Below are 18,169 nucleotides of genomic sequence, written 5' to 3'. Positions count from 1 at the left end.
CCTTGTTCCCCAGCTAGTGGTGCTAATTTGGAGGGTTTGTGTGATGTTTAGGAGGTGCAGCTTTGCTTTAGGAAGTGGGTCACTGCCGGTGGGCCTTCAAGTTTTATAGCATGGTCCTACTTCCTGTTTGTTTTCTGCTTCCTGACTGCACATAAGGTGTGGCTGGTGGCCTCATGCTTCTGCTCTTTTGTCTTCACTTCCATGATGGGCCATATAAGATATTTTCTTAAAACTTGAGCTGAAATAAACCTTCATTTCTTAATTTGCTTTTGTCAGGTGTTTTCGACAGTGAGAAGAATAACTAATGCAGCAATCTGGAGTTGGTGCTTTTAGAACAAAAATCTTTGAATAGTCTTTATAGAACCGTAGGATTTCTCATAAAGATGTCACCGGATGTCAGACAAGGGTAGCAGGAGATACTTACCTAGATAATGAACAGCTGGTGCTGCACAGCCTGTCTCCTACTTTACAAGCTTCAGCTTTAATCCAACCTCAGGCCCTTCCTCCTCCTCATGCCTACCTTTTATCCAGGCCTAACAGAGTTAAAGGAAGTAGCCCTCTCCATGGAAACTCCTCCCCCGCAGTGATTCAGGCAGGCCCCAGGGGATCACCTTACTTGGTAACTGGTGTTTTGCTCATTCCTCCATCAAACACTCTAGTGGGAACAAGATTGATGGAGAGGCCTCCTTCTCCAAACCTACCATGCAAGCAGTATGGAGATCTATGCCCTGTTAGTGAAAAGAAGAGGTGACATGAGCCTCAGAAAAAAAATGCCTCTCTCTTTTCTCATCATCTTTGTAGCTTCTAATTGGCCCAAGAAGGAGGTTAATATAGATTCCTTCCTATGCTTTCTATTGAATGGTTGCCATGGAGACTAGTCCTGGCCTTTGCCTTAGCCTGTTGGCAGTCAACAAATGGTTCCTGGACTGCTTTCCTTGTTACTGTGACCCCCTTTTCCAGCACCTATTTCTATCTCAGTGATGCACAAAGAAGATGTGAAATGTCTTCAGCCATTTAACCTTTGTTAGTTCAGCATCTACTATGTTCCACACATGCTTGGGTTCTAGAGAATCATCGGTAGTAAATAAAAGAAATGAATATACAGTCAATTAATTTAAACCAGGTTGAATTAATCAGCTCTGGGCAAGCCATTGCACTAACAATACTATAAAGGATCTTAAGTGCTTTTCATGATAACTTATTTCACTAACTTATCAAGCATCTTCAATAAATGAAGCACACTATTCAGGCTGCTGAGGATATAGTACTATATAAGGCCCTTTCTTGACCAGAACTTGCTTTCTTAAAGAGTGTGACACAATAAGGAAGCATATAATGGCATTATGTAGTGACAAGGACTATGAAGGTAATGCTTTAGAAAGTGATTAAAATGGGATACAGAGATACTTTTCTTTCTGTTTATTTTGAAACAGAGTTTTACTATGTAGCCACGTCTAGTCTAAAACTTGTGATCCTCCTGCACCTGCCTCCCACTTGCTGCGATTGTAGGTCTACATAGCCACATCCCAAATGACTAAATGAAGTCAAGGAAATGACTCACTCAGGACTCAGAAATTCAACAGATGTCAAGAGTGTGAATTATTCACAGAATGGAAAGAAGACACGAGAAGGTTGAATAGTCAAAGGAGTAGGTAGAGGTTGAGTCACCCAGGTCCTGCCAAGCCGAAGTACCAGTTTTGAATTTGGTTCTCATATGATGGAAAGCCATTGGAGAGTTCTAAGCAATGATCATGCACGAGGGGCTTTATGTTTTATAAGAAAACTTTTGGAAGCTATATAGAAGATGTACTGTGCAAAGAAAAGAGGTAAATCTGGGAGGGCAGTGGAGTGGATTGCAACACTCCATTTAATTTAAAAGTTGTGATTAGGCAAGAGTGCAATGTAAGCAACAAATTACAAAGACTGAATATGCATGCCTTTAGTTTAAATCAGTGGCTTGCAAAAGTGTCACTCAGTATTCATTATGCTGCCACTCATCTCCGTTAACTGCGATCTTTCAGATAATAGATGAGAACAAAGAAGTCTAATTTATGACCTTTTCCACGTGTAGGTAGCTGTGTGTGTGTGTGTGTGTGTGTGTGTGTGTGTGTGTGTGTGTGTTTGTATGTATTCATATGGTATCTCAGCATTCTCTCATTTAGTTCTCTAAAATTAATTCTAGTTTCACCTAATCAATACAATATGCAACTTAAAAAGAAAAAGCAGAAGAATCATATAACTTAACATAACCACAAAATTATGGTTATATCTACAGAATAACCTTCCTTAAATTATCTACAAAATCTTGAACTAGAAGATAATTATTCATATTACATGTTCATTTTCTCTGCTTTTCCCAGTCACTAATCTGTTTTTATAATATCATTTTTTTCTAGTGCAGTGGTTATTTTTGTTTCCAGGTCATGAACCAATCATTACTAATTTTTAAACTCTGTGCCAATAGGTCTCGAGAGCAGAGAAATTCAATTCAGCCAAGCAAACATTTGTTGAAGTCTGCTTTATCTAAATAAGGAAGAAGGTAGGTCGCAGAAAAAATACAAAGATAAATTAGGTCAATTACTTGCCTCCATCACCCCGGCCCCTAAAGCATGGAATATTGCAAGGGAAGCGGCCAGTATATGTCTAGTTATCACACCAGGCAGCCTAGACTAGAGCACCTTGAAAAGGTGCTATGAATGTGGAAAGAGCATTATGTTCTCACTGGGAAATGTTGAAATGGCTTCACAGAAATGAATTTTCTTTGATTTATTCATTTAGCAGCTTTCATTGAGTGCCTATTATATGCCAGAACATGTGACAGATGCTAAGACTACCATGGTAAATAAGACCCTAAACAAGAATTTATTATCCAGTGTACCAGGTTTATGTGAGGGTGAATAGTACAGGATGTTGGTGGTAGAAAAGAATGATATTAAGTATCAGCTGTGAAAAGGTTTCTTTTTAGAAATTAGATTGTTGAGAAACTCATACAATGAGTTTGGACCATATTTGCCCTCTCCCCCACTCCCCTGTCTTCTTGCCTTTTCCCTAACTATGTGTGTTTTCTCTCTCTCTCTCTCTCTCTCTCTCTCTCTCTCTCTCTCTCTCTCTCTCTCTCTCTCTCTCTCTCTCTCTCTCTCTCTCTCCCTCTCTCCCTCCCTATCAAATCTAGTCTTTGTATATGTGTGGTCTTTCACTAGAGTGTGGTCACCAAGACAGTGGCAACACTGTTAAAGTAAATTGATCTTCTCTTTCTCAACAGTCATCAGTTGCCAAAAGCTCCTCAGATAGGGGCTAGAGTTAGAACTTTATGTTTACCTCTTCTCTCCATAGTAGTGTTTGGTCTGGTTTGAAGTTGCACCGGGCTTGTGCATGCTGTCATAAACACTGTGAGTTCATATGTGCATCTGTCTTATTGTGTGCAGATGACAGTATCTCCTTGTATTCATTTATCATCTCTGACTTTTACAGTCTTACGGCTCCCTCTTTCATATTAATTCCTGAGTCTTGGGAGGAGGTGGTACAGTATAGATGTTCTATTTAGTGGTGAAAATTCCTTAGCCTCTTGTTCTTTGCATCTTAGCCAATTGTGGGTCATATTGTTAATTATCACCTACTGCAAATAGAAGCTTCTCTGATGAGGGTTGAGAGATTCACTAATCTATAGGTATAACAATAAGGAGTCATTAAGAGTCCGCTTAATACTATGTGTCCATTTAGAAAGAATACTCTTAGGTTCTCTCCTGGGGTCCAATATCTGTCTTACACACAGGTTCTTGGCATGATAATGATTCCAGCCAAGGTTCCATCTTATGGAGTGGTACATAAAGTCAATCAGAAAGTGGCTGGTTGCTCTCATGATGCTCAAGCCACTATTACACCAGTGGAGATATCTTGCCAGGCCTCTCATTATTTTAGGCCACAGGGTTCACAGCAGGATAAAGCTGATGATTATTTTCTCCTTTGATATCATGCACAGAACCTTCCAGCACCATGGAAGCTAGCCAGTAGGAACGCAGTTTCCTTGTCAGTACCAGCTTAATATCTTCATGTTCAGTAATTCAAGCATCTGGTGTTTTCAGGAATAGAGTCTTGCCATCAAGTTCTGGAGGGTGGCATTAACCTGAAATGTTGAGGAATCTATGGGATTTCACTAGCCAACAACCACAAAAAAAGGGGACACTTTTCATTTGTTATCCTATTGGATCTAGTAGGTATATTATTGTCCTATTATAAGCCTACTACATTAAAATTAACTCTCCCCCCTCTCTTACACAGGTACACACACAATCTATCTATGTTCCTACAGTAGGCTTCCATATGATTTTTTGAAATGACATCAAAAATCAAATAGACCTAACAGATGTGTTGTGGAATATTTGTGTACAATGTAAAGATGTGTCTCTGCCTAAGGCATCTTCTGGTTGGTTTAATAAAGAGCTTAATGGCCAATAGCTAGGCAGGAGAGGATAAGCAGGATTTCCAGGGAGAGAGAGGAAAAGGAGGAGGAATCTAGTTGCACAGATTTCACCAGAGACTCAGAGCAAGTCAGACATGCTGTACTGAGGAGAGGTGACTGAGCCATGTGACAGAATGTAGATATTTTTTAAGTGTGTTAAGTTATAAGAGCTAGTAAGACACAAGCCTAAACTAAAGGCTGACTTCCATAATTAATAATAAGTCTCTGTGTCATTATTTGGGGGCTGGCAATCCAGATAGTCTGATAAGAAAGCTTGCTCTATTTGGTGCCCGAAGTCGAGCATGTAAATCCACATAGGGCCTTTAAAAAGCAAAAGAAAAAATAACTGAGGCTTTCTGGAGACCACAGTGTCTTGGGTAGGATTGATGCTTGAGCATACAAAAGCATAGCTCTCAATTTTTTTAAAAAAAATGTTAATTAAATAAAAGTAAAAGAGAAAGTAGGGAAAAAGAGGCCCTTCTACCAAGCACTTGAATAGGGTTTATGAGCAGCTGGTGGTATGCTACTCAGTGGCAGGAAACTAGGTAGAAATGCCTACTGCAGCATGGACCTAGAAAACTCCCAGAGCAACAGCAGCTAGACCAGCTCCAAGCCAGGGCTACAGGCATGAGGCTCTGGTCTCATCAACATGAAGGGGGATTATCCAGCCACCAGGTTAAGGTTTGACTCATGTGATCAGAAAAACTCTGCAGAAGCTCTGAACATCAGGTGCAGACTGGAAAAAATAGAGCATGCTTTAAAATGTGCTTAGATTGTGAAGAAGAAAAAGAAAATGGGTATAGACCATCATAGAAAAATAAGTAGTTTAAAAATAATAAAGTGCAGTCTTTAAAGAGAGAATAAAGTAATATAAAAGGGAAAAGCCATATAAAGATGGGAAATACACAGGTTGTCTGGATCCTATATGGTGCTTTGTTATTGGCCATGGTCAAGGAGGAAGTACGAAAAAGAGATTAGATTCAGGGACCTTGTTCTGAAAAGAAAAAGGGGGATAGGAATGATAAGATAAAAGGGTAGATTATCGAATCTACTTTTAAACTAGAAAAGCAACTACTAGTCTCAAATATTTTGCATTGGTATGGATTTTTGTATGTTGATACAAATTTAAGGTTATTTTTCTTCTACTGTTTGTTTCTAGTATTGTTTAAGATATTTTTGTATATTGATACAAATTTAAGGTTATTTTGTTATATGCATATGTTTCTATTTTGTTTAAGGTATTGTATCCATGCAGCTCATGTAAAAATATAAAATTCTAGTCCTTGAATGCTATTTTGGATAATAAAGAAAGACAGGTTAGTAGCTAGTTCTCTACAAAAATCAAAATTATGGTCATGTTAGCTATGTTTTAAAGGTCAAACAGAGATATATTTTAAATAGATATATGGTTTTCAAATGCTTCAGAAACCTAAAGTATATGGCATTTACAATGTTTTAATAATATAAGGCTTTTTATGACAGTGAGACAAGTTGGCTCCTGACAGCACCAATTTACTTCAAAAAAGGAATTGTGAAGCAGGACACAAAAGAAGACAACTGCCTGACTTTGCCAAGACAAGGTAGGATAGTCCTTCAAAATTCCCTGCTTCACAGAAAAGTCTGTCAGATATTCTACACCTGTAGGCTGAATGTCTGCCCCCAGGTTTCAGAGGACCCTTGGAGTGACTGTCCAGGCAGGCAGCTGTTTCCATCATTACTGTAGTTTTGGAAGTTGTTTGATCTGCACTTCCTGTTTACTCAGGTAATATTCTATCCTTCTTGGGTCTCTGATGGGGGTTGAAGACTAGATAGTTATACTGCTTTCTTTGTTACCAAATTTTTTAAAAAAGAGAAATTTACAAAATATATATAAAGTTTATAAAGTTTGAGAGCCATAAAAGCTGAAGTTGTTTATCTAAGAAAATATTTTGAAAGTCTAAAAAGTTATTTTTAGGATGGCAATACAAGTTATGATAGAAAGTGGTTTAGGTATAAAACTTCGGACTCATCAAGATAGGATAGATAATAGAGAATTTTCTATGAAATTGCCAAATACAAATGGACTAGAACTGTAAATGTAATTCTTATGTGATAATTGTTCTTATTATATACAGTTTTACTGTGTTAGAGTTAAACCCTTTCCTTATTATTTAGACAAAAAGGGGAAAATGTTGCAGAGTATTTGTATACACTGTGAAGATGTGTCTCTGCCTAGGGAACCTCCTGACTAGTTTAATAAAGAGCTCAATGACCAATAGCTAGGTAGGAGAAGCTAGGCAGGATTTCCAGGGAGAGAGAGAAAGAGAAGGAGGATACTAGGCATGTGGATTTTACCAGAGACTTGATGTGCCTTACTAAGGATATGTAACTAAGTGACGGGACAGATTTAAAAATATTGGTTAATGAGGTTACAAGAGCTAGTTGGGATTTTAATGGGGAATGCATTGAATCTGTAGATTGCTTTTAGTAAAATGGCCATTTTTACTGTTAATCCTACTGACCCATGAGCATGGGAGATCTTTCCATTTTCTAATATCTTCTTCAATTTCTTTCTTCAAAGACTTGAAGCTCTTGTCATTTAGGTCTTTCACTTGCTTGATTAGAGTTACACCAAGATATTTTATATTATTTGAGACTACTATAAAGGGTATTGATTCCCTTATTTCTTTCTCAGCCCATTTATCATTTGTATATAGGAGGGCTATGGATATTTTTGAGTTAATCTTGTATCCAGACACTTGACTAAAAGTTTTTATCAGCTATAAGAATTCCCTGGTCGAGTTTTTGGGGTCACTTATATATACTATCATATCATCTGCAAATAATGATACTATCACTTCTTTCTTTCCAATTTGTATCCCCTTGATTTCCTTTAATTGTCTCTTACTCTAGCTATAACCTCAAGCACTATATTGAATAGATATGGAGAGAGTGAACAACTTTGTCTTGTTCCTGATTTTAGTGGAATTGCTTTGAGTCATCCCTATTAAGTCAATTTGAGTCATGATACCTGTTATTTCTCTGTTTACTTTCTATCTTGACAAACTGTCCAATGGTGGGGTTTTAAAGTCTCCAACTATTCGTGTGTGGTGTTCAATGTGTCATTTAAGCTTTAGTAATGTCCTTTTACAAATATTGGTGCCCTTGTATTTGGAGCATAGATGTTCATAATTGAGACATTATCTTAGCAGATTTTTCCTTTGATGAAACGGAAATGCCCTTCTGCATTTATTTTGATTAATTTTGGTTAGAAGTCTATTTTGTTAGGAATTAGGTTAACTTTACCAGCTTGCTTCCTAGGTCCATTTGATTGGGAAACCTTTTTCGAACCCTTTACTATGAGGTAATATCTATCTTTGATGTTGAGGTATGTTTCCTGTATGCAGAAGAAAGATGGATACTGTTTTCATATCCATTCTGTTAGTCTGTGTCTTTTTATTGGTGAATTGAGTCCATTAATATCAAGGGATATTAATGACCAATGATTGTTAATTCCTGTTATTTTATTGTTGGTAGAGATTGTGTGTGTGTGTTTGTGTGTGTGTGTGTGTGTGTGTGTGTGTGTGTGTGTGTGTGTGTCTGTCTGTCTGTCTGTGACTCTGTGTGTGTGTGTATTTCCCTTCTCTGAGTTTTACTGCTGTGAGAATATTTATTTCCTGTGTTTTTGTGGGTTCAGTTACCTTCCTGGTGTTGGAGCTTTCCTTCTAGTACCTTCTGTAGAGCTGGGTTTGTGTATATATGTTGTTGAATTTGATTTTGTCATGAAATATCTTGTTTTCTCCATCTATGCTGATTGGCAGTTTTGCTGCATATAGTAGTCTGGGCTGTCATCCACGGTCTCTTAGAATCTATAAGACACCAGTCCAGGCCCTTCTGTATTTTACTAAAAATGCCAATCTTACTAAAAACAATCTATAGATTCAACACAATCCACATTAAAATCGCAACACAATTCTTTATAGACCTTGAAAGAAAAATACTCAACTTCATATTGAAAATCAAAAAATCCAGGACAGTTAAAATAATCCTATACAATAAAAGAACTTCTGTAGGTATCACCTTCCATGATTTCAAGCTCTACACAGAGCTATAGTAATAAAAACCACATAGTATTGGCATAGAAACAGACAGGTGGATCAATGGAATTGAATCAAAATTCCAGATGTAAATACACACACCTATAGACACCCTATTTTGACAAAGAGACCAAAATTATACAGTGGAAAAAAGAAAGCATCTTCAATTAATGGTGCTGGTCTAACTGGATGTCATCATGTAGAAGAATGTAAATAGATCCACAGCTATATCTACACACCAAACTCAAGTCCAAGTAGATCAAAGACATCAACATAAATCCGATATATTGAACCAGATAGAAGAGAAAGTAGGAAATAATCTTGAATGCATTGATACAGTAGAAAAGTTCCTGAACAGGACACCAATAGCACAGACACTAAGACTGACAATTAATAAATGGTACTTCATGAAATTGAAAAGAGTCTTTAAGGCAAAGGGCATCATTCATAGGACAAATAGCAGCCTACAGAATGGGAAAAGATCTGACCAAGGGCTGATTTCCAAAATACATAAAGAATTCAAGAAACTAGATATCAACAAACCAAATAATCCAATTAAAGATCTAAACAATATTCTCAACAGAAGAATCTCAAATGGCTGAGAAACACTTAAGGAGATGTTCCACATCCTTACCCATCAGGAAAATACCCATCAAAACAACTCTGAGATTCCATCTTACACCTGTCAGAATGGCTAAGAACAATAACACAAGTGACAGCTCATGCTGGCAAGGATGAGGAGAAAGAGGAACTCCTCTATTGCTGGTGAGAATGCAAACATGTACAGCCACTTTGGTAGTCATTATGCCAGTTTCTTAGGAAACTGGGAATCAATCTGTTACAAGACCCAGCAATACCATTCTTGGGCATACACCCCCAAAACGCACAATCATTCGACAAGGACACTTGTCATAGCAGATTTATTTGTAATAACCAAAACCTGGAAACAACCTAGATGTCCCTCAATAATGGAATGGATAAAGAGAATGTGGTACATTTACACAATGGAGCATTACTCAACTGTTAAAAACAATAACATCAGGAAATTTGAAGGCAAATGGATAGAACTAGAAAAAATTATTCTGAGTGAGGTAACACAGGCTGAGAAAGATAAATATGGTATGTACTCACTCAGAAGTGGATATTGGGTGTAAAATAAAGAACTATGCTAAAATCCACAGCCGCTGAGAGGCTAGGTAACAAGAGGCTGGGGCACCCCTGATCTCCTTGGGAAGGAGAAATAGAAGAGATTTCATGAGTGGACTGAGGCTGCAGGTGGGTAAGTGGACAGAGGAGGAGAATGTTGAAAGAGACTACTGGAAACAGGATGCATTTGGGGGTCATGTAAAAAGCCTGGTACAAGGGAATCTCCCAGGATCTACAAGGAAGACCCCAGCTTAGACTCCTAGACATAGCAGACATGTAGCCTGAATTGGCCATCTCCTGTGAACAGATGGGTGCCTAGCTTAATTGTCATCAGAGAGGCCTCATGCAGCAACTGATGGAAACATATGCAGATCCACAGCCAAACATTAGGCAAAGTACAGGCAATCCTGAAGAAGAGGGCGAGAAGGGTTGTAGGAGCCAAAGGGGTCACGTTCACCACAAGAAAACTCACAGAATCAACTAACCCAGGCTCATAGGGGCTCACAGAGACTGAACCAACAACCAAAGAGACTGCATGGGACTGACTTAGGAACTTTGTATATATGTGTCAGTTGGGTAGCTTGGTCCTCTTGTGGGACTCCTAACAGTGGGGACAGGGGCTGTCTCTGACTCTTTTACTGGCTTTTCGGACACTACTCCTCACACTGGCTCACCTTGTCCAGCCTTAACATATGGGGACATACTTAGTCTTACTTAAACTTGATATACCATGTTTTGTTGATACTAATGGGAGACCTGCCCTTTCCTAAACAGAAATGGAGGAGTGGATTGGGGGGTGGGAACAGACGGTGGATGGGGGAAGGCTGGGATTAGAGGAGGGAGGGGAAATTTGGGCTGGATGTAAAATAAATAAATAAATTTAATTTTTATAAAAGAGCTAGTGAGCTAAACTCCTGGAATCCAGTTGCAGAGAGGGAGGACTGATGAGCAAAGGGGTCAAGACCAGGCTGGAGAAACCCACAGAAACAGCTGACCTGAACAAGGGGGAGCTCATGGACCCCAGACTGATGGCTGAGAGACCAGCATAGGACTGATCCAGACCCCATGAAAGTGGGTGTCAGTGAGGAGGCCTGGGTAATCTATGGGGCCTCTTGTAGTAGATCAGTATCTATCCATAGTATATGAATGGATTTTGGAAGCCCATTCCACATAGAGGGATACTCTCTCAGCCTAGACACATGGGAGAGGGCCCAGGCCCTGCCCCAAAGGATATGACAGACTTTGAAGATCCCCTATGGAAGCCCCCAATCTCCCTGGGGAGAAGAAAAGGGATGTGATAGAGGTTGGTGGGAGGCAGGAGAGGAAAGGGGGTAGAGGGAACTGTGATTGACATGTAAAACAATCTTATTTCTAATTCAAATTTTAAAAAGGAAAAAAAGCTACTTGGAAACAAGCCTAAACTAATGTTCAAACTTTCATAATTAATAATAAGTCTCAGTGTCATTATTTGGGGGTGTAGTGATCCAAACATAGTCCAACAAGAAAGCTTGCTACACAGATGTCTACAGAGTATTGCATCTAAACACTGAAGAAGACTCTTTCTTCCCAGCAGCCTGTGGAACTTTCTCCAAATGAACCACATATTAGGAAACAAAACAAGTCTCAACAAATACAGGAAAATTGTAATCACACCCTGGCTTCTATCTGACCACAACTGAATAAAGCTGGATATCAGCAGCAACTTTCTACAGAGAGTACAAAAACTCATGCACAACAAACTACTGAGTGATAATTGGATCAAGGGGAAAATCAAGAAGGAAATTAAAAATTCTTAGAATTGAATGAATATGTAAACACAATATACCAAAAACCATAAGACACAATGAAGGCATTCTGAGAGAAATATTCACAGCACTAAGTGCCTACACAGAACAGAAACATATGAGATACAAATTAATAACTTAATCATGCAGCTGAAATCATTGGAAAAACAAACCACTCCCCCAGACAAAGTAGACAGGAAGAGAGATTCAAAATCAGAGCTGAAATTAATTAAATTGAAACATACAATACAAAGAATCAACACAAGAAAATGCTTTTTTTCTGAAAAGATTAACAGGATGTATTTCTTGAAATGAGTGTCATCTCAGCTCAGACACAAGAATACAACTTGGTTGTATTTTGGGATAGGAATGAAGGTCAGTCTACATAAATGGTCCTACAGGGAAATCATAGCTTGAGCCTGTAATAGGAAATGTATATCTCTCCTTAACAATTAGTTTTCTTCAACCAATCACTCACAAATAAATGTTTTTGAAAGACAAATAAATATTTATTTATTATGTATACAGTGTTCTGCCTGCATGTATGCTTGTAAGCCAGAAACTGGAGTCAGACCCTATGGACGTAAACCATCATGTGGTTGCTGGGAATTGAACTCAGGACCTCTGAAAGACCAGCCATTATTGTTAACCTCTGAGTCATCTCGCTTGCCCAGAAAGACAAACATGATATGTACTCACTCATAAGTGGATATTGGGAATAAAGTACGGGATAACCAACCTACAATCCACAGGCCCAGAGAGGCTAGATAACAAAGAGGGCCCAAAAAGGGGTACATGGATTTCCCTGGGAGGGGGGCATAGGGGAGATCCCCCTCGGTAAACTTGGGGATGAGTACTTGAAGGAGCAGGTTAGGGGTGCTGGGAGGGGGAGGCATCTTGATGTGGGGTGGGGGCATTTTAGGATTAGGGAGAAACCTGGTGCGAGGGAAACTCCCATGAATCCAGAAGGATGACCTCAACTTAAACTCCCAGCAATAGTGGAGAGGGTTCCTGAACTGGACTTCCCCTGTAATCAGATTAGTGACTACCCCAATTGTCATCAGAGAGCCTTTACCCAGTAACTGATGGAAGTAGATGCAGAGATTCACAGCCAAGCACTGGGTGGAGCTCTAGGAATCCTCCTGAAGAAAGGGAGGAGGGATTGTACAAGCCAGGGGTATCATGATTGAGGAACCCACAGAGACAGCAGACCTGAGCTTGTGGGAGCACATGGACTCTGAACCAACAGCTAGGGAGCTGGCATGGGACTGACCTGGGCCTTCTGCAAGTGTGTGACACTTGTGTAGCTTGGTCTGTTTGTAAGGCAGTGAGATTAGGACCTATCCCTGGCACTTTGCGAGCTTTTGGGAACTTGTTCCTCATGCTGGATTAGCTCGACCTGTCTTTATGCAGGGGAAGGAGCTCGGTCCTACCTCAGCTTGTGCCATGCTTTGTGCAAGCCCACTGGAGGCCTGCCCCTTTCTGAATGGAGATGGAGGAATGGATGGGGAGGGGGTGAGTGAGAGTGGGGGAGGAGGAAACAGGAGGAAAGGAGAGAAGGGAAATAGTGGTCGGTATGTAAAATAAATAAAAAATTGTTAAATAAAATAAAATTTTAAAATGGCAAAGAAATATTTATAACCAATTTGCACAATAGCTCTGCCACCTAATTCATAATCCCATACTTAACATTATATATGTGAATACATTTGTGTTTATAATTAGTATTTTGTATACATCTTTTATTTTAGATCTATATCTAGAAGTGACACTGCTGAATTATAAGGGAAATAGATGTTCGACTTTAGTAGATGACATCATTTTCCTAGAGGGGTTGAACCAGTGAACATTCCTACTACAGGTGTGTGAGCATTCCTGCTTATCCACACACCTACCAGCACTTTGTATTCTCAGTCTCTTTATTATAGCTATTCTGAAAACTATGGAATGATAACTTAGTATGATTTCAATACACATTTCGTTGATAAAAATATGGTAAAATATCATATTGCATGTTTAACTGACCACACCTGTTCCATGTGTTTGCCCACATCTATACTATGATAAAGTGGTACTACTTCTAAGTAGACATGAAAAGTTACATAAATTGGGGTTAAAGCTCAGCGGCAGAGTGCTTGCCTAGCATTCATAATAGCATGTGTTCCTTTCTCAGCCACAACTGGTCAAAATGCAGAGAACAACTAATAGTGGGGTGTCAGGTGCAAGAAATACATCTAGAACCCAACTCCAATACCTAAGGCTCTGGGAACATTGCCCAAGAGGGGGCAGAAAGATTTCGAGAGCCAGAGGATCAAGAAATCTACTGTGAGATTGTGTCCCTTAGAGATGTCAGGAAAGCTAAACCCATGAAGCTTCAGTGATATGGCTACCTAAACAAGTCCTGAACAATGGCAATGCTAATATACACACTAACATGGAAGGAGAAAATCTCATGGACCTCAGTCATAGACAAAAACTACAGGCAACTAATAACTGCTCAGTGCTGGGGAAATAGTCTTCTCCAAGGAAAAGCCCCTTAATTGGCTATCCAATATCAATTGATCAACCCTGAAATCATATACATACAAGTAACACTAGGCTGAGCAAGTTGTATTTATATATTTATGCACATATGTATGTGTAATGCTAACAAAGCAAAAGAGGCCATAAATTTGAGAGGGAGCAAAGGGGCAGGGGCTGTATAGGAGAAGTTGGAGAGAGAAAAGGGAAGAGGGTAATAACATAATTATATATTAATTTTTAAAAAATCAGAAAGATGCAAAATGTTGGAGTAACATAAGCAGATTTATACTTCAGAAGGTTTTCTTTGGACTTAGTATAAAGAATGGATTAGAGGATATACAATGAAACCTGTTGGGGGCTCTTTCAGTAATTGAAATAGGATGATTTTGGAAGCCAAACTTGGATTGGGGCAGCAAAAATTAACAAAACTGAACAATTTTGATATTTGTCAAAAATAGAGAAATAGGAGATGTAGCTGATATCTGGGGAGAATGCCCAAGAGAAATAGTAAAAACTGATTTCCAGTTTTCAGAATATGGGCCACAGATGCTAGAGATGATTTACTGTTGTTCATTTCTGCAAATAGTCATTGAGCGTATAGGTTTGGGGTATATATTATGGATGGATGGATGCACACATGTAAGTATGTGTGTTTTGCCTTCTTTTCTGTTGGTTTTTTCCTTCCTGACCATTCTTTTCCCTCATTCCTTTCTCATCTCTTTCTTTCTTTCTTTCTTTCTTTCTTTCTTTCTTTCTTTCCTTTTCTTTGTTCTGTTTTTCTTTTGAAACTGGTCTCAATATGTAGCCTAAGCTAGCTTTGAATTCATGTTTTAGCCTTCCTAGTACTAGGATTACAGACATGTCCAACCATATCCTACTTCATATGCTCAAAATTGTTGTTTGAGAATGAAGCAAAATATTTGTTTGGGAATGTTAAGTACTTATAATTGCTTTAAATCATGATTTCTCAGCTTCAGTGAAATTGGCACTTTGGATAGGTAATAAATAGGGTTGGTAGTAAACTAGGCATTTAGATATAACTCTTTGTTATTGGAAGTAGATTTGCATATTTAAGATGTTTAGCAAGAAAATATCTTTTTACATCTAACAATAAAATCACCTAGAAGTAAGGACTATTACTACAAATGCTTATTTCAATATAATTAGTGAATATATGATAGCAGAAAGCATGGGACTGGATGAAAGAATAAAAGAAAGTCATAAGTGAAAAAGAGACAGTTGGGATTTCTAGATTAAACATGATCGTGAGAAGTCAAATGAGATGGATGAAGAACAACAATCAAAACATAAAACAACCAAAGACTTAGGAAGGAAACCTTATCAATTAAGAGAAATGAGCTGGGTGATGATGCTATTAAAAAGTAAAGATAAGTAAATTTAGGAAGGTTTGGGAATAGGGGAAGTAAAGTAAGCATGCTTACAACGGGGGGGATGACTTATTTTATGACACGAAGGACATTGCCACACAGTGCTATAACCTGTTATATATCGTCTTCTAATGGGCAGTACTGTCACTAAGGGGAACTGTAAAGGAGTAAACTATTAGAATACTTGTCCCATAGTATAGTAATACATTTTTAATGCATCTGATCTTCTTTATGAATGTCCAGAGGCAATGCCCTATATTGTACTAACCTTTGTGTCTTGAATACCTACTGAGCATGTGGCTTATAAGTGACTCAATAAGTATGTGTCATATGAAGATATGAAAGTATATTTTTCTTTTGTTATATTACTTTTAAACAGAGAAATAAACTGAATTATTTTAGTAGCTAGACCCATGAAACTGGAATGTGCAAAAAAATGATGATCAGTTGTTTAAACAAAGACCATTAAACTTGAGTTAAATCCCAAGATAAGATAGAAGTTGATACAGCAGAAATGGAGGTTTTAGTCAGACAGAAATTCCAAATAGGAATATTCACTAGGCCCAGAACTTTGCTGGATTTGAAAAGTACAGTTTAATAAAATGCACAAATAAATAGGCATACATTATTATTAAAATGTATTTCCTCAAATGGCTTCATGGAGATGAAATGAAGCTTATAGTGGGTAAATTTCTCATGTTCATCTGACCAGACCTGGCATGAAGGTTCGTGGGTAAGAAGAATAAGCCGTGGACAGGAGCCCAAAGATAAGAGCTTTAAAAATATTTATCACGGGGAGTATGGCAAGATGTTCTTGCTGGTGAGTCTGAGGAACAGGAGTTTGTAGACAGAGTTAGTATTTGAAATATTTACAGGTTTATATCTCACTTAATAGTAATGGGTCACTTCAATTTTCTGAACTGCAATTTTTAATCTTAAAACCAATAGATTAAATTATACCTCACAGGATGGCTCTGAGACGTGCATGCTGCAATGAATATGAGGTATTTTTAGACTAGGTTGTGCTATTCAAATTTAGGCGCCATTATCATTTTCAAGTCCCTGGTCTGCCAATGAACTTCTAGGAACTCTTTTCAGTGTGCAAGATAATATCCACCCTACAGACAACATTGGGACCCTGTAATATTATATGAAGACAAAAAATTATTTCTGATAATGATGCCTTAAAATGGGCTTTTGACCTAAAATATGTGCTCAAAATTGATGTGTAAATCAAAGTTTTTATGACTATTGTAGGTTGACTAGTCCTTGGATCTTTCAGTTCTCAATATGACCTCTGGGGTCAGGATGCTCTCTGGGAGTAGCAAGGGGGTCAATAAACAGCCCTGTGTACATATTCCCCAAAGAAATTAAAGGTAACCTTCAGCCATCATGCTGGAAGGTTGCTACTCTTATTTTGTAACTTAACATAATTCCTTGAAGAAAAAAATCAAGCTTCTATTTATCTAAAAACATATTGGGTCATATGGTACATCTATTTTTAGTTTTTTGAAGAATCTCTTCTACACTCTTCTGCAAATTAAAGAAAACTTGTCAATAGCTCATTTAGTAAAGTGCAAAAGAGCTCAATTAAAAATGAATTCTGTGATTTTCCACTCAATTAATCCAGATGCTCTGTATCTTCATGTACCTACTGTGTGTCTTCCTTTGTGCTAACATAATGTGACTGCTCTTTGTCTTGTAGGAGTGAGCAGAAAATACAGTGACTAGTACAAGCTGACTCAGAGCAAGATGGATGCTATATAGACAGGAAAGCCATGGTCCTGAGAAGAGGGGCATTATTGGGGTTTGGTGTAACAGAGGCAGGAATACATTTGACCAGGGTTTTTGTTTCTCTAATGAGAAGAATTTTTAGCCCTCCCCCATGTTTCTATAGAAGTATGCCTGCGTATGTACATACGCACAAATCCTGACTCATACAAATCTTGAACAATCATAATGTGATGGGCATTGAATTAGGAATTGAGTGCATAATTATGACTAGAGTTGCCTCATCACATCAAGCACCTCTTAAAATAGATAAATCTACAATATTTTTAGCTTCATATTTTTTTTACCACATGCTTTCTCCCCCTTCACCTTAGTTTCTTTGGAATTTCATTTTCTGATTTTCTTTTTCCTTTCAACATTTTGCCTTCATTTATCTTTTTGGGGGGTCAAATCAGTGGAGTGCAAATATCTACAGTCCATCCCTGAAGACATACCTGAGCCACTGACACAGATCACTGTACCCTTGTCATTGCCCTAGTCTGTTTTTGTCCTGTTTTGTTTTCTTTGTTTGTTTTTGTCATATTCATCATTAGCACCAAACATTCTGGTGTCTATATGTCCCTTCTCACCTTCCTTCATTGTCCTTTTCTCCTAGGTTTATTGGTTCTTCATCCCCCAAGCCACATCTTTATGTTACACAAATTTTTAGTGTTTTAATGGCAATGAGCAAGCAAGTAATTCATTCTGTTTCTCTGGTGTTATTTTTAAATAACTTGCTGATTTCTAGTCTGGACTCAGACAGATATCAATTATAAACTATCTCTGGATAACTAAAATGTATGTTACTATCTGAATTTTATCTTGTTACACATTTATGCATGCTTTAGAGTGCTTTCAGAGAATCAAGTCCACACTTGATATGCACTAATGAGATTATCAGTGCTATCGAGAAGCTTGCAATTATCTTCTTTAGGCATTAAGGTTTAGTTATTTGTTTTATTACTTCTATTCCTAATTCTGTTTTACTTAGGCATATATTAGAATGAGTTTGCATTTCCTGAG

Source organism: Cricetulus griseus, chromosome X (assembly GCF_003668045.3).
Source record: "Cricetulus griseus strain 17A/GY chromosome X, alternate assembly CriGri-PICRH-1.0, whole genome shotgun sequence".
Taxonomy (NCBI): domain Eukaryota; kingdom Metazoa; phylum Chordata; class Mammalia; order Rodentia; family Cricetidae; genus Cricetulus; species Cricetulus griseus.
The sequence above is the reverse complement of the archived record's forward strand: the minus strand, read 5'-3'. Positions refer to the sequence as shown.